General features: G+C 37.9%; 1 protein-coding gene across 3 annotated transcripts in view; it reads left to right on the top strand.

The window, feature by feature from the left end:
• MCTP1 (multiple C2 and transmembrane domain containing 1) overlaps nucleotides 1-23,773 on the top strand; it is a gene marked incomplete at its 3' end in the record, with an annotated part of 532,993 nt that overhangs the window by 227,712 nt on the left and 281,508 nt on the right. The window lies entirely within an intron of this gene.

Below are 23,773 nucleotides of genomic sequence, written 5' to 3'. Positions count from 1 at the left end.
CTGAAACTGCAGAATCTTGGACTAACATCTCACCAAAACTTTGGAGATTCCCAGCAAGTGATTTTCTGAGGCTTGGTTGGACCTGGCAGTAATCTCATGGTGGATTAAACAGGTCTCTGTAGTCCATGATGAAGGAAAAGACAAGGCAAATACTCTTTAGTTCCTGGATTCCATATCACAAGGCAATCTCCTGATGAACTTACCTGGGGTATGTTAATTATTCCTTGAACCCTGGTTAGGGGCAGGACAAAAGATAGACCCTAACCAGACCGTATAGCATCTTTTGCACGTTTTGAGATAACACTGCTTCGGGATGTGGAGATCTGAGGGCCTACATTCCTAAAGGAAGCTGAATTTGGGTGTAATTCCTCCCACTAAGAAGGAGGAGAGCCCCTGAGCTTCTAACTCATTGTCAGACGACCTGCAGAGTCCTCCTGGAATCACAGGAGCTTGTTTTTCTCCTCCCACTTTTTTTGACATCCATACTTAGGCAGAGAAAGGAACCAAATAAGACCATAATTTGTAATTTTTATCTCCTGTCTCTACAAAAATAAACTAGAGAAAATGAGTAACATAACAGTGGGTTTTGTAAGATTAGAGATGATACAAATAATAGATTTAATGTTTAAGTACAAACTAGTAAATATCAGAATATTCTTAATGAATGAAGGTATGATTAGAAATGTTAGAATTTAAACACAGGGGGAATTTTCAAAATTCACCATCGGTTTTAGTAGCTGAGGACAAATGTTTATGGAATTGAACTGCTGGTCTCAAAAGAAGTTACAGGGGCTTCCCTGGTGGCACAGTGGTTGAGAGTCCGCCTGCCGATGCAGGGGACACGGGTTCGTGCCCCGGTCCGGGAGGATCCCGCGTGCCGCGGAGCGGCTGGGCCCGTGAGCCATGGCCGCTGAGCCTGCGCGTCCGGAGCCTGTGCTCCGCAACGGGAGAGCCCACAGCGGTGAGAGGCCCGCGTACCACAGAAAAAAAAAAAAAAAAAAAAAAGAAGTTACAATTAGCTTGGAGGATAAAAATAATACTATTACCATAGTATTATTTCACTGTATTTATAAAACATTTTTTAGTCTTCAGAGCAATCTTAATTACATTACATTACAACATTTGATCTAAAACAGAATTGAACCAGGCATCAGGAGATCAAAATTTTAGTCCTAGATATGTCCTCCCAACAATATTAAATACATATGCACACAATTATTTATTGCAGAATTTTTTGTCATTATAAAATGCCCATAAATAGAAGAGGTGGTTAAATAAGCCATGGTACACCCACATGATGAAATAATATGCAACTGTAAAATAAATAAGGAAAATCTTTAGGAATTGATATGGAAAGTGTTACAGGACATATTATTAAGTGAAAAAGCAAAGTGCAAAGGGTATCAACATTATGAAATGTTTTAGGTAAGAAAGGAGGGAGTATAAGGGATTATGCGTTATCTGTTCATTTCTACAAAAAGGAATATCAGAAATAAAATCCAGAAATGAATGAGATCGATAACATAACACAATATCGGTAAGAACAGGTGTCCAGAATGTGGGATAGGAATGGGGTAAAAAAGGTAAGGAGGAAGTCCTATATGCATTGTTGACAAGAATGTCAACAATATACTTGTCACTATACAAGTAAACTTTCTTGTATAGTTCTAACTCTTTAACCATGGCAATATTACAGAAAGAATTGAATGAGTGAATGGAAGGATGGATATATAGATAGATAGATAGGTTCCTGCATCCTGTTGATATCTATAACCACACCTCAGGGGAATGGGAATAAAACAACTAATCTAAGTGATTAAGTAAAACCATATTTGGGTTATACACTATAAAACTCAAGACAAAAAGAAAGATATATAAATAATGTACTTCAGAGAATGATTTTCAATTCTGAAAGTACTTACTGCATATGCTAGGAATGAGCAACTAAGTAAGTATATTGTAGATAAGAAGAGTCAGATTTCTTACTGCTGGAGAAAGAGGCCAAAGACATGGAATGGGGGAAAGCTAGAATGCACCTTGTGGTGTTAGAAAGGTATCGGTATGAACTGATGGTTTCTAATATATATACAGATAGATAGCAATTAAGATGGATAGAGGTGTGTGTGTGATCTCTCTGCTGAGAGGGCCTAGAAGTCATCACAAAGGTGTAATGACAAAGTAGAAATCCACATACTTTTGGCCCAGATCTTGGTTTCTAAATACAATTCCTCCAGTGAAAGTAAGCAGGGCTCCTGGAGAAATGGTTGACTGCAGATCTGGGGCAGGGACAGGACAAGATAAGCCTGGAACATTTTGCAGCGCCAGAAAATAAGGAAGTACTGAAAAATTGATGTCAGAATGTCAAAATGAAATAGGAGCCAACTTAAAGGAGCTCCTAATGATCAAAACTGGGACGATTTCAGCAACAAAATAAATAATGGTAATAATGGATTATACCCCATAGAATAATATAAATATCTATGATTTCATACTGGTAAATACATAATTAAATAAATAAATAGGTGTGAGATAAGGTAAAGCTTTTCCTTGTGGTAGAATTCTAATGAACAAATATAGACAGGAAAATAGAAATCACCTTACAACACCATAATAATTATTACAGGGCTTCCCTGGTGGCGCAGTGGTTGAGAGTCTGGCTGCCGATGCAGGGGACACGGGTTTGTGCCCCGGTCCAGGAGGATCCCACATGCCGCGGAGCGGCTGGGCCCGTGAGCCGTGGCCGCTGAGCCTATGCGTCCGGAGCCTGTGCTCTGCAATGGGAGAGGCCACAACATGTGAGAGGCCCACATACCGCAACAACAAAAAAATTATTACAGGCAAAAATCATCAATTGAGGCTAAAACTATATGTGCAAAATTATGAGGTGAAACAGGATATTTGCATCATTTCAAAGTATTTCCCCACAAGATACATATAAATTACAAAGGGGAAAAAAAGTAACTTTACAGTAGAGAAACTTGGAAGACATCCTTTTAACCAAGGGCAAAGTTAACTTCAGCAGTAATGAAACAGACAGGTGTGATGACCCTGCTGATATGATGCGCTGAGAAAGGGACATCCTGTGTGGCATTCTTGTCAACAATGCATAAAGTCAATGTCATCATGAGAAAACATCAGGCAAACTCTGGCAACATATGATGCCAGTTACCTGAGCTAAGTAGCATCTGCCCTCTAGGCAGTGCATGCACAGTCTTGTTCCACCATTCCGTGTCTCCACAGTTGTGAGTCTGGATGGCATTGTGTATGCACCACTGTCTTTCTTGTAGTAGCAATTTATTCTCTCCAGATGCCTCTGCCCAAAATAGGAATTTTTTAAACATAAAATGAGAGGGCCGTGTTCTTAAGAAATATGGGAGAGAAAATATTACTTTGTAGAAGTGAAGAATATCCCAAAGTGTTTAAAATGCAAACTGTAATCCAGCTTCCCTATCTGACTCACATGCCTGCATTTTTGAAGTTTTTAGTTGGTAGATATGAGAGGAGATATATAAACAGAGGAAACAACCTGAGTTAAGTTTGGGATTGATTAAAATTTATCATAACCTGAGTTAAGTTGGGGATTGATTAAAATTTATCATAGACCCACCTGTAAATAACAGTTGGTGTTAAGCATATGATTGGATAGATAGCATTGGGTCCCTTCAGATTTGTGAATTTTATATATCTACAGATATAGATGTAGATATATAGATATATAATTTTGAGGGCCTGAATGGGGATTATGGTTGTGGAACTGGAGAAGGAAACGAAAATGGGAGGGATGGTTTGGAGAATGTCCAGTAGCATCTGAGATCAACTGGGTGAGGGGGGTTCAAAAACCTATTGAGATTTTAAGGCTGCTGATGACTAGGAGCCGTGTGGACTTTGGAAAAAGGTGCATGTAAGCAAAAATATTTGTGTAACTATTAGAATTAGCAGAAATTACACTCTCTTGTCATTTATTACATTGATACCCTCACCTACTGCCTAGCAAAACCAAAATGCCTATGCCTTCCATGTCCTATCTCACCCTTGCACAAAATAATGGAAGGGAAAACCCATTTCCCCATCCCCACCATCGCCAGAAGGTTGTTTGAACTTTGCATCTTCAGAATCTTTATATGTAATAGGCACTGAGGTGGGCTCAACAGGCAAAACTGGCCGTCATTCTTCCACTTTTATAACCTGTTTTACAGAACAACCAGGTAGCTTTTTGGAATGCTACTGCCTTTTTCAAAGTTTTATTATACCTGCTTTAAGCAGCCTGATGGACTAGAAAGTACATGACCTTCTAGGGAATCTGACCACATAATTTCAAAGCCAATCTCAACATTTTATTAGCTGTGTGACTTTGAGTGAACTGTGCAGTCTCTCTGCTGCAATTGTAGGGTTCCAGATTTAGCAAATAAAAAATGCACAATGCCTAGTTAAATTTGAATTTCAGATAACCCATTATCTTTTAATATAAATATATCTCATGAATCTAATCCACAGTATAATGAATATAGATAATAATATTATACTATAATTATGTAATGTGGTAAATATCACTACATTGGCAAACATATTACAGTATATAAGTACATCAAAGTAACATGCTGTACACCTTAAACTTACACAATGTTACATGTCAAATTTATTCAATAAAAAATAAATAATATAGATACATACGTATCTCTCATGTGCTATTTGGAGTACTCCTATACTAAAAAATTATTTGTTGTTTATCTGACATTCCAATTTAACTGAGTTCCTTGTTTTATCTGGCAGCCCTTTGACAACTGTCATATGTAGTTCTCTTTTAAACTGCCATTTTTATTTTAATTGGGTTGGGCTTTTCAGGACTATACTATCATCTGTCACGTTTTGAAAGTCATGTCTTGACAAGATTATTTGTATTGTTAGAAAAAAAGAGCAATCCGTGTAGATATGTCTGGTGATAGCAATTCCCTACAACTTAATTCCTTGAAATTTGTATCGTGGAGGATGTATTAATTTCCTAGGGTTGCCTTAACATATGACCACAAACCTGGAGGCTTAAAACAACAGAAATTTATTATCTCAGTTCTGGAGTCCAAGAGTCAGAAAAGTCAAGTTGTGGTAGGCAACACTCCTTCCAAAATCTCTTGGGAGGAATTCTTCCTCACCTCTTCTGGCTTCTGGTGACTCCAGGCATTCCTTGGCTTGCGGCAGCATCACTCCAATCTTTGCTTCCATCTTCCCCCTCTGTGTCTCCAAGCCTCAAATCTCCTTCTTCTTTCTCTCATAAGGACAGTAGTCATTGGTTTTAGGGCCTGCCTTAAATCCAGTATGTTCTCATCTCAACATTCTTAAATTAATTTTATCTGCAAAAAGACTATTTCTAAATAAGGTTACATTCACAGGTACCAGGGGTTAGGACTTGTAATGTATATATACATTATATATAATGTATATATATGTACATTATATATATTATATAATGTATATCTACTATACATCATATATACTTATATGCTTCTACAGAACATATACGTTCTGTTGTGTTTTTCCTGTCCTATTTTCATAGATGAAGAAAAAAATCACTCATTGACACCCAAAGATTTCCTTGCTTCATGTTAATATAACTAGAGCCATACAATTACTAAATCTTAAGAATGAACTTCTATCTTGAGATTTTGTAAATGACTCCAAGACCACACATTTTTCCTAGGAAGCTTTTTATACTAGTCTTAACGCTTCCTTTATTTTGAGGCAGAAGCAAAGGGTCTGGTGGCCCTTCTCCAAAGAGGCGCCATCCTTTACCAAATGTAACTGAAGTCCTTAAGACACAGAGCAAGTACTATGCAAAGTTTCTGAAGAAACTCTGAAGGTGATGTTTCCACATATGAAATGCAGTCATACCACACATACCAAAGTTAGGTTCACTTTTAAACATGCTATCTCTTCTGCTATTATGGTTACAAATTTGCTTTGCTTAATGATATTTAGGTTGGAAGAGGGACCAATTTTTATTTAACTTTTACAAAAAAAATACATTGCCATGAAAAGTAAAAAGGCCCAGGAAAGGCACTGTGTATAATACCTGACACTGTTCTCAGGAGTTGATAGACAAGGCCAATCAATATGTGTCATATTTTCTTCAGAATCTGCATCGACTTTGACAATGGTGGTTTTTTTTTTTAAATATGATTTGATTATTTATAGATGAATTTGATTTAAAATAAGTATAATTTAATTCAGCCTCTATTAATAAAGGATGATTTTAAGCTTAACTCATTTTAAAAGTGCATCTCTGGGCTTCCCTGGTGGTGCAGTGGTTGAGAGTTCGCCTGCTGATGCAGGTGACACGGGTTCGTGCCCCGGTCCGGGAAGATCCCACATGCCGTGGAGCGGCTGGGCCCGTGATCCATGGCCGCTGAGCCTGCGGGTCCGGAGCCTGTGCTCCGCAGCGGGAGAGGCCACAACAGTGAGAGGCCCGAGTACCGAAAAAAAAAAAAAGTGCATCTCTGAGTTCCATTTATTAGAGACACCGTCCTTAAATTCACTTGAGGTTAATTAGCTTGCTTTCATAGTTTTCCATATTTAGATTTCTTAAAGGATATGCTCCTTCTTGGTGTAAGGATAAAGGAAATTTTATGTGTTCATGGGTTTCAGTGCATTGTGCCTATAGGGAGAAATAGTCTCAGGAATTTAGTTACACATTCTCTGAAATTAGATCATATAAAGTATACAAAATTACCCTTTCCATAAATTTTGACAGGTCAGTTGGCACAGTTGTACCAAAAATGTAAACCCATTCCTAATTGGTAAACTGTTTAATATAGTCAAACCTTTATAAGGTTATGTATGGCCCATTAATTAATATTATTTTAAGAGAGAGCCTTCATTCTAATTAGCACTAAATTAGTCTTCTAAATTTGGGGTTAGAGAGAAAGTGAAAAGGTCTATGGGGCTTTATTAGTGCTTATCATAAAATAAACCATTAAAAATAATAGCAACAATATTCTAAAGCAAATAACAACAATTAGATATGTCTCTTTGCTTTTACAAGGTGCTATTTCTTTTTCTGCTGATTTTGGGTTAGCAGTCTCCTTTCACAAAGTCGTCTGTCTTTAGACCAGAATAGTCCTGGAAATCCTGACTTTCAAGTCCACTGGCTCAGTTGGTCAGGTATTTACTCTCGGTGGCAATCTCAGCTTACATTTGGAAACCTCAGCCATGGGTTTATTCTTAGCAGCCTCAACAATCTTCTCCACCAACTTCTGAGACTTACTTTCTAATTATTTATTTATTTATTTATTTTGCGGTACGCGGGCCTCTCACTGTTGTGGCCTCTCCCGCTGCGGAGCACAGGCTCCGGACGCGCAGGCTCATAGGCCGTGGCTCACGGGCCCAGCCACTCCGTGGCATGTGGGATCCTCCCGGACCGGGGCACGAACCCGTGTCCCCTGCATTGGCAGGCGGTCTCTCAACCACTGCGCCACCAGGGAAGACCCTTACTTTCTAATTTTAACGAAAGACACAATGTCTGAATTTTAGCTTACAGTGGGAACCTTTAGGCAAGCAGGAGGCGAAAAAAAGAGGCCACGCATTGGTGGTAGATGGAATGCTTCTGGTTAATTTATTACAGAAACTAATCATATCAGAATGAAAGAGTAGAATCTCCTGTTGGAAGTGATCACATAAGCATCAGGCAATAGGGTCATCAGGTGATGATTACCCTGAGGGGAAAAATATGTTAGGGACAGTGAAGACATTGGCAAATCTTCAAAACCTTGCAATCAATAAATACTACAGAGCATGCACCAAAAGCATCTCCAATTGATAAAAAGTGTTTTAAAACTACAAATAAAATGTTCCCAGAAGTAAATTTATTGACAGCCATTGCGTCATCCCTTGTGCATAAGTATGAACATGCTTCCACTCCTAGACCCCAATGGGACCTGTAATTGCATATCAAAAAGTAGTACTTTATTGATATAAAACTGACCTTGGGTAGACTGAGCTTTTCTTTTTGTTTTGAAAACTTTTCCCTATCCCCAAAAAGAATATTCCATGCCCATTTTGACCCCCTAGGTTCAAGTAAACATCAGACCCACAAGACTATCCACAAGACTACCCAAGGCCACACTTGACACCTCTTCAGGAGGATATAGGGCGGGAACCACAGTTCAGCAGCAAGACAGCCTCAGCTACCCCTTGCTGCAGCCCATGCAGCAGCCCCTGCAGCCATCCGGGAGATATCTTCCTTAGCTACCAGGTAACACAGCGCAGATGGAAAAAGACAAGATCGCATTGAGCAGGTGTGGGAGCCTCTATGGTATAAAAGCCTCCTTTCTCACAGGAGCTAGTATCTCTTGTAACTACTTCATAGTTTCCAGGGACATGCCCAGTTACAAGCATCATTACAGTCAGGAAGCCCAAAGATATGGCTTCCCAACAGGTGTTTCTACTTCTCCCAGTCTAGATGAAATTTACCAACCAGGGCATCATTTTTACCTTGTGTTGCTTAACAACATAGTTAACATACTATCTATTGAGGGTTATAAGAGAAAAGAGTTAACCAAAGGTCATATTCTCATGAAGAAGAAGGAAATGGTTTCCTCATACTGGGGCAAGCATTGAGAACATTAAGAAAATACAGGGCATTCCAGTTGTGCCTAATTGTATCAGTCGGCCCCTCCTTGCTCAAGTGCCACAGGAAGGGCTTCAAGGTGAGGTGATTTCAAGCCTTTGGTGCTACCTAGCAGCTGTTGAAGAAGCATTAGAGTTGGTTTGGATGTAGAATACCCTGTCAGATGTGTTAGTCCAAACTGAGGGGCTGACCTTGGAGAAGAGGAAAATCAAAGAGAATTTTCAGACAAACACACAAATGCTCAAGGATGAGAAATAGCTACAACCTTGTCTGTGTTATTAGTGAAAGTAACAACACTTTACAGCAACCATAACAAAGGAAAAACAACAAACAGTTTAGTGATTTTAGGTTGTGTAGACATAACAGACCCTTACTATTCTTTCTGTTTGCTTATTTTTTGTAAATAAATGACCATGGTCATAAAATACACAACATCACAGAAAAAGCAGATCTTCTGAAAGTATGTATTCAGTTTGGGCAAGACAAAACCTTTCTTCTATGCAGAAAGCAATAAATTTGTTATTACCTTGTATTGAGAACAGTCTCGGTACTCAATGACCATTTTTCTTTCTAAGCTACCAGTTCTCTGTTATACATAAACTTCTTTTAAAAAATGATTTTATTTATAATTTTTTCATCTTAAACTTATTGGGGTATAATTTACATAGAGGAGAACCTACAGTTTGATGAGTTTGACAGAAAAATACAGTCATAACCACCATCAAAATCAAAATATAGAACATTTCTCATCGCCTTACAAAGTTCCCTCATGATCCTTTATGGCTAATTCTCTCCTTACACTCCTAGCCCCTGGCAACAACTGATTTGATATCTGTAAAAATCATTTTAAATTACCTCAATATGTATATATGTTAAATATGGGCAGATGTATATGAAATAATGATAGATAATAAATTTTAGAGATTGAATATAATTAATTTTATAAAGCATGATACTTTTTTACAGCAGTAATTTTATCCTCGTAATTTGATGCTATTTATATTGCAAATGTATTTACATATTGAAAGAATACATTAAAAAAATCTACTCAGTGAGCCCCAATGTAAACTATGGATTTTGAGTGATGATGATGTGTCAATGTAGGCTCATCGGTGCAAAGTACCACTCTGGTTGGGGATGATGGTAGATGGGGAGGCTGTGCTCGTGTAGGGGGAGGGGTATGTGGAACTCTCTACTTTCCACTCAGTTTTGCAGTGAGCCTAATACTGCTCTAAAATATAAAGTCTATTAAAAAAAAAAAAAGAACAAGGGCTTCCCTGGTGGCGCAGTGCTTGGGAGTCTGCCTGCCGATGCAGGGGACACGGCTTTGTGCCCTGGTCTGGGAGGATCCCACATGCCTCCGAGCGGCTAGGCCCGTGAGCCATGGCCGCCGAGCCTGCGCATCCGGAGCCTGTGCTCCGCAACAGGAGAGGCCACAGCAGTGAGGCGCCCGCGTACCGCAAAAACAAACAAACAAACAAACGCTGCTCTGTGGTGATCAGGTACCTTTGCTCTGTCTCTATCTTAATTTAGTTTAAGTACACAAAGTAATAGAACTACAGCTGACGTGAAAAACTTATGAGAATCCTAAAATTTTACTCAAGGAATCCGAATGAAATAGCATGCAGCACTGTCTGAAGTTTCAAGCAATCATGTTTTTAAAAATAAAGTTACTACTTATTTTAGTTCAGTTTGGTTACATGCATACTTCTATCCACGCAATCTTAAACTTAGTGTAATTAATGGTCTGTTCTGTAAGACAAGTATGCAAATTTCCCAGTTTTCTGTTATAAAATCAATCTGATTGACATGAACTAAATGTTATGTTATATATCTCTTTCTGATTTAGGCAAAGAGAACACGTTTAGTTGTCTTTTTAGCCAAATTTAACAAAACAATTTGTTATTCAAGGCCACAACAGTGAGAGGCCCGCGTACCGCAAAAAAAACAAAAACAAAAATGGGCAGATGTAGATATAGAGCAGTGATTCTCAAAGTTGAGTCAGCAGCCTCAGAATCACTTTGGAATTTTGGAATCTTTGGGCACAACCCCAGGTCTACTGAATCCTAAACTCTAGGTGTGCGGCCCATCCATCTGTGTTTTAAGAAAATTTCTAGGTGATAGTGATGCATGCTTAAGTTTGAAAAACAGTGATGTAAATGTCCTAAGAATCTAGCCACATGGAACTGCTCAAATACAACTCAGAGACCACAGAATTTCTCGTATCTAACCATTCTCTAGAAACCTGTGAAACCATTTTGGGCTCCCCTTCCTGGAGCCCCGATGTCTGCTAGATACTTAACTCTCTCTCCAGTCCGCTAGATACTTAACTCTCTCTCCAGTCCGCTAGATACTTAACTCTCTCTCCAGTCTCACTTCTCACTCACCATCTCACTTCTCTCAGGTCTAATGTTAGATGGCAAGATGCCATAAAACCATAGTACAGGAGCCCTTTCAAATGGCCCTTAGACTGTACAGCAAGGAGCTCTGAACATGAGCTGGAATGGCCACACTTTTGAAAAGCCTAGTAGTTTGTTGGTCATAGCTGCTCTTAAAGAGGAAGGTCAGGGAAACACAAGGAATCTAGAGTGTTCTTGTATTGTTCCTTGATTTAGAAGCTGATGTGTGCTTGACTTTGATGTTCCAATGAAGCAGGCTCTGTGGGTCCTCCAAGAATTGTGACTAGAACTGACTGAAAATTACAGTCAGTTGAGTCATGAGAGTGTATCAGAAACTTATTACAAACTTTTCTGCAAGTAAAAAGGCCCCTGGTAGGCCCATTTAAAGATTCACTCCTAAGAACATTTTATTGATAAATTTTTAATAGCTATATTTTATTGATGAAAAATTAGTCGATCTAAGAAAGAAATGGAAAATTTTATTCGAGCCAAATTGAGGATTATAACCCAGGAACAGCCTCTCAAAAAGCTTCAAGAACTGTTCTGCCAAAACACAGTTATATAAGTTTTTGAAACTTAGGGCTGTACGTTAAGTGACGTATCATTGACAGTCGATACAATCTAATGGATAGTGGATTATGGGTCATCATGGCCCCTCACAAAATCTTTTTAAGGAGTTGTTTTGGTACTAAGAGAATGCTGTTCTTTGTGGTTGAGCACCTATTTCTGCCTATGGGGAGGTCTGGTCAATGTATAATGCAGATGCACAATGCCTAGTAGAGGGGAGAGGAGAGGCCAAAGGGCAGAGAAAATTTTTTAATGTTTAAATTTTTCTTGTCTTGCCATAAAGTATCGATTTTATTTCACATTTTTTTCCTAAAAGCAAACAAGTTTCTAGATCAAAGATCAGACGTTATTATTTATAGGATTTGTTCCCCATGCTCCACTCTCTCCCTTTGGGGAGATGCAAATGTCAGCTGCAAACACAAGGGGTCTGTACTGTGGGAGAAAACCCCCAAATTACGCAATTTGGAGTTTCTATAAGAACTGCTGCACGGCAGCCCCTCTTGAGAGAGAAAAAGAACACATCTTCCTAACATAAACATATCCTCTCTTAGGAACAGAGAAGATTCTTAGATCTTTACAACCATTTAAAATGTAAACTCATAGCTAGCTCTAAGCCTATCATATGGTCAGGCCACTCAAGATGACTATTCTCTTGCTCTCTGTGCATCCCCTGCTCAACCAGTCTCTGCTTCCCCTACCCCTACTCACCTGACTGACCTTCCTTCTTAATCATAGAGCTTAATGAGTAACTGCCTACCTGCTTGCCCACCACCCACCCCTCCACCCTCCCCTAGCCCCAGCTAGTGATTGTGCTAATCTTTAGATCAGAAGGGCTCCATTATGATCATTTATCAAAGGGCCAGTGAGGGGTGTGCCCCTCTGCTAGTTTCCCTGGTAACCGATGAGTCAACTTAACATCACACCCCCCCTTTAACTGGTAGCCTCCCTCTCCCTCCTACCCCACTAGCAAAGACTGTACATGGTGTGATGCTGCTCCAGGACCTTGCTTCAGGCATGTGAGATGCCCTATGCACTAAACCACTGATGTCTCTTTCGCTCTCAAGGCTGGGCAGCTACAGGGCTCGTAGGCCTTCGGGCTGCAGCCCAACACCTATCAACCGTAGACCGTAGAATATAAAAAGAAAATGGTTCTGGGGAAAAGGAAACACCCTATCTTTATAGCATATAGTTCATCATTTATTATGCCCTAGTTATTTGTTTTACCTTTCTGTTAAGCATGGATGTTGTCCATTATGAATATGTGTAGATGTTTTACAATTATGGTATAAAGTGAAATTTTCTTCATTTTTAAACAATGACCAATTTGTCATTCACAGACATCTTTCAAATGTAGACTAATGGGTTCTTTCAAATTTTGAAAGTTTACAGTTTTATAACAAAAGGTACTTAGAGACAATGACTACAAAATTGTATAATTATGCTTTTCTAAATTTTCTAGAGTTTTGAGAATATATTATCTCTTGAAAAAATTATTGAAGAACAATTCCTCATTAAATTTAGAAAAGAGTGAACAAAGCTTTGTTCTTTATTAAAGAAAAATCTGTGAGTGTAAATTATAAGAATAACTAAAATAAATTGCTTTTCCACAAAGTACGTTCAAGTTTAAAAATTCTCAGACTTCAGTCAATTTACTTTAATATCTTATTAGCAGTCTGTAATAGAAGAAAAGACCTCGTGTTGTAGGTTGGGTACTCCAGAAGCAGAACTTGAGACAGGGCTTTGTGCTTCTCTGTGGAATAATCCCAGAAAGCAGCAGTAAGGGCAAGGATGAGACAGGGAAGGAAGGAGGCCAGTACAGGATTAAGAAGAAGCAGGTTATCTTGGGGACCTCTGGGATGTGGTGTGAAATGTCCCCAGCAGGTTCCAATGAGGAACCAAGAAGGTGGACTATTTATTTAACAATTCCCATTTGCCATTTGCTAAGGCCTGCTCCCAAGGGTGTGGCACCTGTGGCCTGGTGCATGGACAGGACAAACATGCTACTATAACACCATAAGTGCTTGAGGAAGGGGTGGAGATAGAATGCCTTTGGTGTTTAGGAAAACTGGGAGTGCAGACGGGAGTTGGCTGGACAAAAATAGCATCTGCTAGAGCATAGGTTGGGCATCAGAGAGACCAGAAGTAAGTTGCTGTAAAACTAACCTTCATACGTAAAACGGGGATAACAACAGCATCTACCTCCTAGGCTTGTTCTCCTAGGCTTGTGATGTTGAGGATATTTCTCATCCTTTTGTTTCTAAACCTTAAAAGCACAGAGCTTGTATTTTCTCCTAAAATATCATATTCATAGTTCCTTAATCATTTCAGAATTGCACTCTGAGATCATCAAAATACAATTATGGAAAGGAATCATTGTCAGTTTTCAAGACGGCAAGAAAAATAAAGCTAGAAAAAAGCAATTAACGTCTCAGAGTATTTAAAATTGCTTGAAGTTTATTTTTACTGATCTCAGTTTCACTATTCTGATTCAGTAAGGTTGAGAAACCAAACTGTTCTTTACTGTTGTGAATAATAGGTGTCACAGAGGAAGTCAATAGTTTTTCTTTTTACTCCATCACATATACCAAGCCACTGATAGAGCGAAAGGACAGTGCACCTCAACTAATTATCACTTTTGAAATACATTAATGTAGAGTATCAGTAATGGAGAAGACTGAACAAGATTACATTTTAACTTTTCCCAAGAAAATAAATCGTCCTTAAAATTTTATTAGTAAAGACAAGAGCATTTTAGATTTACTATTGCTTCATGGTACGCATACTATCACTTTACAGATCTCAAATTTGTAGGATACTTATGAGGCTGTTTCTCCTATGATTTGATCTATTATTAGGTGTTGTGCTTCTGGGTGGATAGGAGGATCTAGTTTATAGCCTTGTGAAGACAAAGCATTGCATATACTACTTTGTAGGAGAAATGGTAGCCAAAGTAATATGGGAAGTGTATGGGGAGACAGACCTAGCCATGCCAAGGAGGGCCCCAGAGTTGATAATTCTCTGATTTATCTGTGTCTTGGCCTCTAGGTGGAGAGCTTGTGGTGAGATCTGAGAAAAAAGAGATAAGAAACTGGTTTAATAAAATTGGATTTAGGACCTGTGGAATAGACAGAATTCTAAATCAACCCTTAGTGATACATGTCTTGGTATTAGTCCCTTCCCCTTTAATATGGGTGGAATCTGTGAATATGGTGCAATATCACTTCTGTGATTATGCTATATTATGTTATATGGCAAAAGTAAAAAGATGTTTGCAAACGTAGTAAATGTCTCTAATCCACTGACTTTGAATTAATCAAAAGGGAAATGATCTTTGATGGGCCTTACATAATTAGATGAGTTTTAAAGAAGGAACCAGAGCCCTTCTTGAGATAGAGGGATCCTCTTGCTGGCCTTGAAGAAGCAAACAGCCATCAGGTCTTACAGCCAGGCTGGGGGCCAGTCCTGCCCACCAGTGCACTATTGATACAATAGCCATAGCCAGGCCCTGCAGCTGGGCCCTGGGCCAGCCCTACCCAAACATGTGCTGCAGAAGCAGCCTTGGCCCTGCCAGTACAATAGGGCATAAGCGTCCACATAGGGGGCTCCCTTGAGCTCCTGGCTCTGGTGTTCAGGTGGGATTGCGCTTCTGAACCCTACATGATATCTCCTACATGAGGCCATTCCTTCAAGACTGGGAGAGGTAGATGATTTACCTAATACACAGAAACAAATACAGAGAATTAGGCAAAATGAGGAGACAGAGTAACATGTTTCAATCAAAAGAACAATACAAAATCTCAGAAAAAGAACTACCTGATAAAGAGTTCAAAGTAATTGTCATTAAGATGCTCACTGAACTTGGGAGAAGAATGGATGAACCCAGTCAGAACTTCAACAAAGAGATAGAAAATATAAGAAAATACCAAACAGAAGTTATAATGGAACTGGAAAATACACTAGAGGGGTACAACAACAGACTGGAATCAGCGAGCTGGAAGGCAAAGCAATGAAACACTCAGAGTAGCAAAATTTTAAAAGTATTTTAAAAAATAATGATACCTTTGGATTACAGGGGTCCCAGAAGGAGAAGAGAGAAAGAAAGGGCCAGAAAATATATTTGAAGAAACAGTTGCTGAAAACTTCCCTAATTTAAGGAAGGAAAGAGGCATCCAGTCCAGGAATCCCAGAGAGTTTCAAATAAGATGAACCCAAAGACACACATAGACACCAAGACTCATTATATTTAAGATGGTAAAAGTTAAGGATAAAGAGATAATCCTAAAAGCAGCAAGAGAAAAACAACTTGCTACATGCAAGGGAAACCCTAAAAGCTATCAGTACATTTTTCAGCAGAAACTTTTCAGGCCAGAAGGAAGTATCATGACATATTCAACATGCTGAAAGGAAAAAAACTTTCAACCATGAATGCTCTACTTAACAAGGTTATCATTCAGAATTGAAGGCAAGATTAAGAGCTTCCCAGATAAGCAAAAGCTAAAGGAGTTCGTGATCACCAAACCAGCCCTATAAGAAATGTTGAAGGGCCTTCTTTAAGCTGAAAAGAAATGGCAAAATTAATATTAAAAATCTCATTGGAAAAGGTAAATGTATAATAAAGGTAGTGCATCAGGTACTTATAAAGCAAGCATAAAGGTTAAAACTCAAAAATAGTAACATTAAATAAATTACAATGATTAGTTAAGGGATAAAATAAAAGACATGAAATGTGCCATCCAAAGTATAAAGCTGAGGGGGCAATAAGAAGGTAAAGGTTTAGAATGTGGTTTTTTTATTTTACTTTTTTTATTTTATTTTTTTAAGTTTATTTTATCTTCATTTTTGAAAGTTTTTGTTGTCTTTTCCCCAAAGTTGACAATATTTTTTCTTTTCAGCCTTTTTCTTCTTCTTTTGTTGCACTGCTTCTGGCAATCTTTATCTTGCCTTTTCTTTTTTTTTTTTTTTTTTTTTACATCTTTATTGGAGTATAATTGCTTTACAATGGTGTGTTAGTTTCTGCTTTATAACAAAGTGAATCAGTTATACATATACATATGTTCCCATATCTCTTCCCTCTTGCGTCTCCCTCCCTCCCACCCTCCCTATCCCACCCCTCTAAGTGGTCACAAAGCACCAAGCTGATCTCCCTGTGCTATGCGGCTGCTTCCCACTAGCTATCTATTTTACGTTTGGTAGTGTATATATGTCCATGCCACTCTCTCGCTTTGTCACAGCTTCCCCTTCCCCTTCCCCATATCCTCAAGTCCATTCTCTAGTAGGTCTGTGTCTTTATTCCTGTCTTACCCCTAGGTTCTTCATGACATTCTTTTTCCCTTAAATTCCATATATATGTGTTAGCATATGGTATTTGTCTTTCTCTTTCTGACTTACTTCACTCTGTATGACAGACTCTAGGTCTATCCACCTCATTATAAATAGCTCAATTTCATTTCTTTTTATGGCTGAGTAATATTCCATTGTATATATGTGCCACATCTTCTTTATCCATTCATCTGATGATGGACACTTAGGTTGTTTCCATGTCCTGGCTATTGTAAATAGAACTGCAATGAACATTTTGGTACATGACTGTTTTTGAATTATGGTTTTCTCAGGGTATATGCCCAGTAGTGGGATTGCTGGGTCATATGGTAGTTCTATTTGTAGTTTTTTAAGGAACCTCCATACTGTTCTCCATAGTGGCTGTACCAATTCACATTCCCACCAGCAGTGCAAGAGTGTTCCCTTTTCTCCACACCCTCTCCAGCATTTATTGTTTCTAGATTTTTTAATGATGGCCATTGTGACTGGTGTGAGATGATATCTCATTGTAGTTTTGATTTACATTTTTCTAATGATTAATGATGTTGAGCATTCCTTCATGTGTTTTTTGGCAGTCTGTATATCTTCTTTGGAGAAATGTCTATTTAGGTCTTCTGCCCATTTTTGGATTGGGTTGTTTGTTTTTTTGATATTGAGCTGCATGAGCTGCTTGTAAATTTTGGAGATTAATCCTTTGTCGGTTGCTTCATTTGCAAATATTTTCTCCCATTCTGAGGGCTGTCTTTTGGTCTTGTTTATGGTTTCCTTTGCTGTGCAAAAGCTTTGAAGTTTCATTAGGTCCCATTTGTTTATTTTTGTTTTATTTCCATTTCTCTAGGAGGTGGGTCAAAAAGGATCTTGTTGTGATTTATGTCATAGAGTGTTCTGCCTATGTTTTCCTCTAAGAGTTTGATAGTTTCTGGCCTTACATTTAGGTCTTTAATCCATTTTGAGCTTATTTTTGTGTATATTGTTAGGGAGTGATCTAATCTCATACTTTTACATGTACCTGTCCAGTTTTCCCAGCACCATTTATTGAAGAGGCTGTCCTTTCTCCACTGTACATTCCTGCCTCCTTTATCAAAGATAAGGTGACCATATGTGCGTGGGTTTATCTCTGGGCTTTCTATCCTGTTCCATTGATCTATATTTCTGTTTTTGTGCCAGTACCATACTGTCTTGATTACTGTAGCTTTGTAGTATAGTCTGAAGTCAGGGAGCCTGATTCCTCCAGCTCCGTTTTTCATTCCCAAGATTGCTTTGGCTATTCAGGGTCTTTTGTGTTTCCACACAAATTGTGAAATGTTTTGTTCTAGTTCTGTGAAAAATGCCAGTGGTAGTTTGATATGGATTGCGTTGAATCTGTAGATTGCTTTGGGTAGTAGAGTCATTTTTACAATGTTGATTCTTCCAATCCAAGAACATGGTATGTCTCTCCATCTGTTGTATCATCTTTAATTTCTTTCATCAGTGTCTTATAATTTTCTGCATACAGGTCTTTTGTCTCCTTAGGTAGGTTTATTCCTAGATATTTTATTCTTTTTGTTGCAATGGTAAATGGGAGTGTTTTCTTGATTTCACTTTCAGATTTTTCATCATTAGTGTGTAGGAATGCCAGAGATTTCTGTGCATTAATTTTGTATCCTGCTACTTTACCAAATTCATTGATTAGCTCCAGTAGTTTTCTGGTAGCATCTTTAGGATTCTCTATGTATAGTATCATGTCATCTGCAAAGAGTGACAGCTTTACTTCTTCTTTTCCGATTTGGCTTCCTTTTATTTCCTTTTCTTCTCTGATTGAGGTGGCTAAAACTTCCAAAACTATGTTGAATAAGAGTGGTGAGAGTGGGCAACCTTACTTTTTCCTGATCTTAGTGGAAATGCTTTCAGTTTTTCACCATTGAGGATGATGTTGGCTAAGGGTTTGTCATATATGGCCTTTATTATGTTGAGGAAAGTTCCCTCTATGCCTACTTTCTGCAGGGTTTTTATCATAAATGGGTGTTGAATTTTGTCGAAAGCTTTTTCTGCATCTATTGAGATGATCATATGGTTTTTCTGCTTCAGTTTGTAAATATGGTGTATCACGTTGATTGATTTGCGTATATTGAAGAATCCTTGCATTCCTGGAATCAACCCCACTTGATCATGGTGTATGATCCTTTTAATGTGCTGTTGGATTCTGTTTGCTAGTATTTTGTTGAGGATTTTTGCATCTATGTTAATCAGTGATATTGGCCTGTAGTTTTCTCTCTTTGTGATGTCCTTGTCTGGTTTTGGTATCAGGGTGATGGTGGCCTCATAGAATGAGTTTGGGAGTGTTCCTCCCTCTGCTATATTTTGGAAGTGTTTGAGAAGGATAGGTGTTAGATCTTCTGTAAATGTTTGGTAGAATTCGCCTGTGAAGCCATCTGGTCCTGGGCTTTTGTTTGTTGGAAGATTTTTAATCACAGTTTCAATTTCAGTGCTTGTGATTGGTCTGTTCATATTTTCTATTTCTTCCTGATTCAGTCTTGGCAGGTTGTACATTTCTAAGAATTTGTCCATTTCTTGCAGGTTGTCCATTTTATTGGCATAGAGTTGCTTGTAGTAATCTCTCATGATCTTTTGTATTTCTGCAGTGTCAGTTGTTACTTCTCCTTTTTCATTTCTAATTCTATTGATTTGAGTCTTCTCCCTTTTTTTCTTGATGAGTCTGGCTAATGGTTTATCAATTTTGTTTATCTTCTCAAAGAACAAGCTTTTAGTTTTATTGATCTTTGCTATCATTTCCTTCATTTCTTTTTCATTTATTTCTGATCTGATCTTTATGATTTCTTTCCTTCTGCTAACTTTGGGGGGGTTTTTTGTTCTTCTTTCTCTAATTGCTTTAGGTGCAAGGTTAGGTTGTTTATTCAAGATGTTTCCTGTTTCTTAAGATAGGATTGTATTGCTATACACTTCCCTCTTAGAACTGCTTTTGCTGCATCCCATAGGCTTTGGGTCATCGTGTCTCCATTGTCATTTAGAATGTGTTTTAATTTAAGTTGCTACCAAGCTAAAACAGACTACTATTTCTAGGATGTTATATATGAACGTTATGATAACCACAAGAAAAAAACTTATATAAATACACAAAAGAAAATGAGACAGAAATATAAACATAATACTAAAGGAAACCACCAAAATGCAAGGGAGGAGAGAAAGAGAAGATGAAAGGAACGGAGAGAAACTACAAAAACAGCCAGAAAACAATTCAAAAAATGTCAATAAGTACATACCTATCAATAATAACTTTAAATGTTAATGGACTAAATTTGCCTATCAAATACACAGAGTGGCTGAATGAATCAAAAAACAAGACCTACCTATAGGCTGCCTGCAAGAGACTTGCTTTAGAAGTAAGGACACACACAGAAAGAAAGTGAAGGAATGGACAAAGATATGCTATGCAAATGGAAATGAAGAGAGCTAGAGCAGCCATACTCATATCAGACAAAATAGACTTTAAAACAAAGACTGAACTAAAATATAAAGAAAGGCATTACATAATGGCAAAGTGGCCATCGATAGATGTATGGAGAAAGATGTGATATATGTATATTTACACACATGCATGCACACACAGGAGTACTACTCAGCCATGAAAAAGAATGAAATCTTGCCATTTGCAACAACATGAATGGACCTTGAGGGTATTATGCTAAGTTAAATAAATCAGAGAAAGACAAATATAAAATGATTTCACATATGTGAAATCTAAAAAAAACAAAACAAACAAACAGAACATACTTGTATATATAGAGAAAAGATTAGTGATTACCAGAGAGGAAGGGAGTGGGGAGAAGTGGATGAAATGGGTGAAGGAGATCAACTCTATGGTGAGGGATGGTAACTAGACTTGTGGTGGTGATCACTTTGTAGTGTATACAGGTGTCAAATTATAAGGCTGTACACCTGAAACTTACATAATGAAAAAAGCAGCAGCAGCAAACGTCCATGTTGTGAACTGAGTATGGAGAGGAATGACCTCTGGGCACTAAGAGCTTCAGTCTTGTAGCTGCAAGGGACTAAATTCTGCCAACGACCTGAATGAGCTTGGAAGACGATCCTGTGGTCCAGATGGGAACTCAGCCAAACTGACACTTGATTGCAGCCTAGTGAGACCCTTACTCCCGAGCTCCCTGTTATGTCAAGCCTGACCTACAGAAACCTGGAGATGGTAAATGTGTGTTGTTTTAAGCCACTATGTTTATGGTAATTTGTTACACTGTAATAGAAGACTAATACAGAGTCTAAGCTAAGGAGAGAGACAGAAGGTACCTTCTTTGTCTTTGCTTCCATGTTGTCCAGACTGTTTCAATCCTTCTGGAAAATACTCTTTAAAAAAAAATCTTTGAGTCATTGGACTTAACCAAATCTTAAAAAGTTTCCCTTAATGAGGGTAGAGGTAGAGAACCAAATAAATTAACGTAAGGAATTATCAGATGCCAAGTTTTTTCAAAAATCCACTTCCAAAAAATTATTTCTGCGGCATCCAATGAACAGAATTGCTAAAGAGCACTTTCATTTCACTAAAACATTAACACTTAGAAAATATATTCATTAATTCTTGAGGTAGCAACCACTTGAATACAATAGAACTCAGTTGTCACATTCTAAATGGAAATGGGGATGTTAGAGAAGATTGAAATGACTCAGAAAAAATGCACTGCTATTCTGTGAAGACTTACAAATCAGCCCAGAAAAAAAAAAGGCCTCAATATCCATTAACATAGAGGTATTTTTAAAAGATATATCTCTGTCTCAAGAATAAATATTAATATAAACCTTCAGTGTTTTTACTATCCATGAAAAGTAGATTTGCCTTAGCTTGGAAGAAACTAGTTTAATAAATTTATAGTGAAACAACTTGAAAGAAAATTAGTAAATTGAAATATAAAAATAAACATCACTAGCCTAGGAGAACAGTTTTGTCACACTGTACAGGATTAATGTGTCTGACAGTAGCAAAGAGGAAATTAGGTATTTGGACTTTATAATTTTTACAGACTTTTGTAGTGAGAATATAATTAAATGTGAAAGGCTAAAGCAAACAGTAAGCCCATAAAACTCCCTGTGTAAAACCGCCCTAAGCATGAGGAAGCTCTCCAAGTGATCTTCCATGTAACCCTGAAAGCTCTGGGGCTTTCCTGGAATCATACATTTGACTTATCAAAAATACTGTGTTACCTCCTGAACACCAGTGACAGAGTGTACTACTGTTTTCTATTCACACCCGTTGTGTGTTCAGGTCATGCAGATGCTGGTGGTGATTATCTCGAGGAGGCCCAAGGTGTAGCCCACACTACTCCATCATTAAAAGACCTCTATTGTGTTGTTTTTGCCCCTGAAATGTTATTCCCTGTGCCAATCTAAGGCAGATTCTACTTTCAATTTGTACTCCCTTTGAAAACTCTATAAATATTGCCTTTTCGAGAGCTGATCTTCGACATAGGTCAGAGGAACTTCTTAGAACACCAGAGGTATGAAAAGGAACACAGAAAAGCACAAAGTGTAAAAATGTGAGAAAATCAAATCCCATGAACATTTGCTGAGCACCTAGTCTGTGCAATGACTGGTACGCTGCCAGTTCAAGGAAGCACCCTTCACACCTGGAGCTCTGTAACACAGCAGCCCTGCAAAGTCCTGTGTTGTGAGTGACACAAGTGACGATGGTGTTAATAATAATTGTAACTACCAATTAGAGAATATATAGTATAAAATAGTAAAACAATATAGTGAGAAATCATTTTGAAGTTTCGGTGGGTTGAAACATGTAAAGTGACAAGAGTCATGCCTGGTATATACTAAGCAGGGTAATAGGTGTTAACTATATTAATAAAAATAACAACTACAAATGGACCTAAGCACAGTGTTAAGGTGTACTGAAGTTTGAACTACTGGTTGTCAGGGAAGAAAAAACAACCACCCTGTATTACATCCTTAGTAAAACAGATGATGATCAAAGAACCGAAGTTTGGCAGAGGCCCATGATAACACACGCCAAAGTGGATGCTTTGCTACGAAACATGGAAAACAAGAGAGAAGTAGGGAGGTAAAGGTTGAGGAAGTAAATAAGAGCAGACTATTTATCTATATGTGCAGGGAAAAAATAATAAAAACAATGATTGTCACATTCTGCATTTCTAAAATTTTTATTTTTCATACTTTTAAAATTTCATTCTGGCTACAGAGCCAGAAAAAGCCGGACCGCTCAGCACGTGTTTTGAGAGTTCAGTAAACAGAATTTATGAAATAACTATCACAGATGAATGAAAAATTAGAGAGTAGGACATGGGTTTGGAATTCATTTTTTTAGATAAAAAGCTCCAGAACTGGGAGAATTTGTAAAAATCTGTGATACGTTGATGATGGTAGCATTGTTGCCAGTCCTTAGGGCAAGATCTTTGATCTCTATACTGCACTTCCAATTAGGGATGGTAGATGTGAAAATTTTAAGAGCAGAAAAAGTAAAAATAGATCTTATTTATAACTAAATGAAATTTGAAAACCTTAATGACTGGGGCTTCGAATCATTTGTCACATTTAAGGTGGTGTTCAGATTCAACTATCAACATATTTGCTTATCAATATTGTATTCAATTATCAGTTATCAATTTAATGTCAATATTCTATATTAACAATGTGTGTCAGTCATATATTGACATTAAATAGTCTGTTTTACTGGCCTGTGTTATTAAGGAAAGAGGAGCTATTGTTCATTCACTAAAGAAGGTACTTGGTTACATTTGCCACTCATGCACTTATTTTTCCCCAATTTTTGGTTGTTTGATCAAATTAGTTTATTGGATTTGCCTTTTAAGATCACTAAGATTTGCTCGTTTTCCAT

This window comes from Stenella coeruleoalba (assembly GCF_951394435.1).
Source record: "Stenella coeruleoalba genome assembly, chromosome: 3".
In the NCBI taxonomy this organism is placed as follows: domain Eukaryota; kingdom Metazoa; phylum Chordata; class Mammalia; order Artiodactyla; family Delphinidae; genus Stenella; species Stenella coeruleoalba.
The sequence above is the reverse complement of the archived record's forward strand: the minus strand, read 5'-3'. Positions and strand labels throughout refer to the sequence as shown.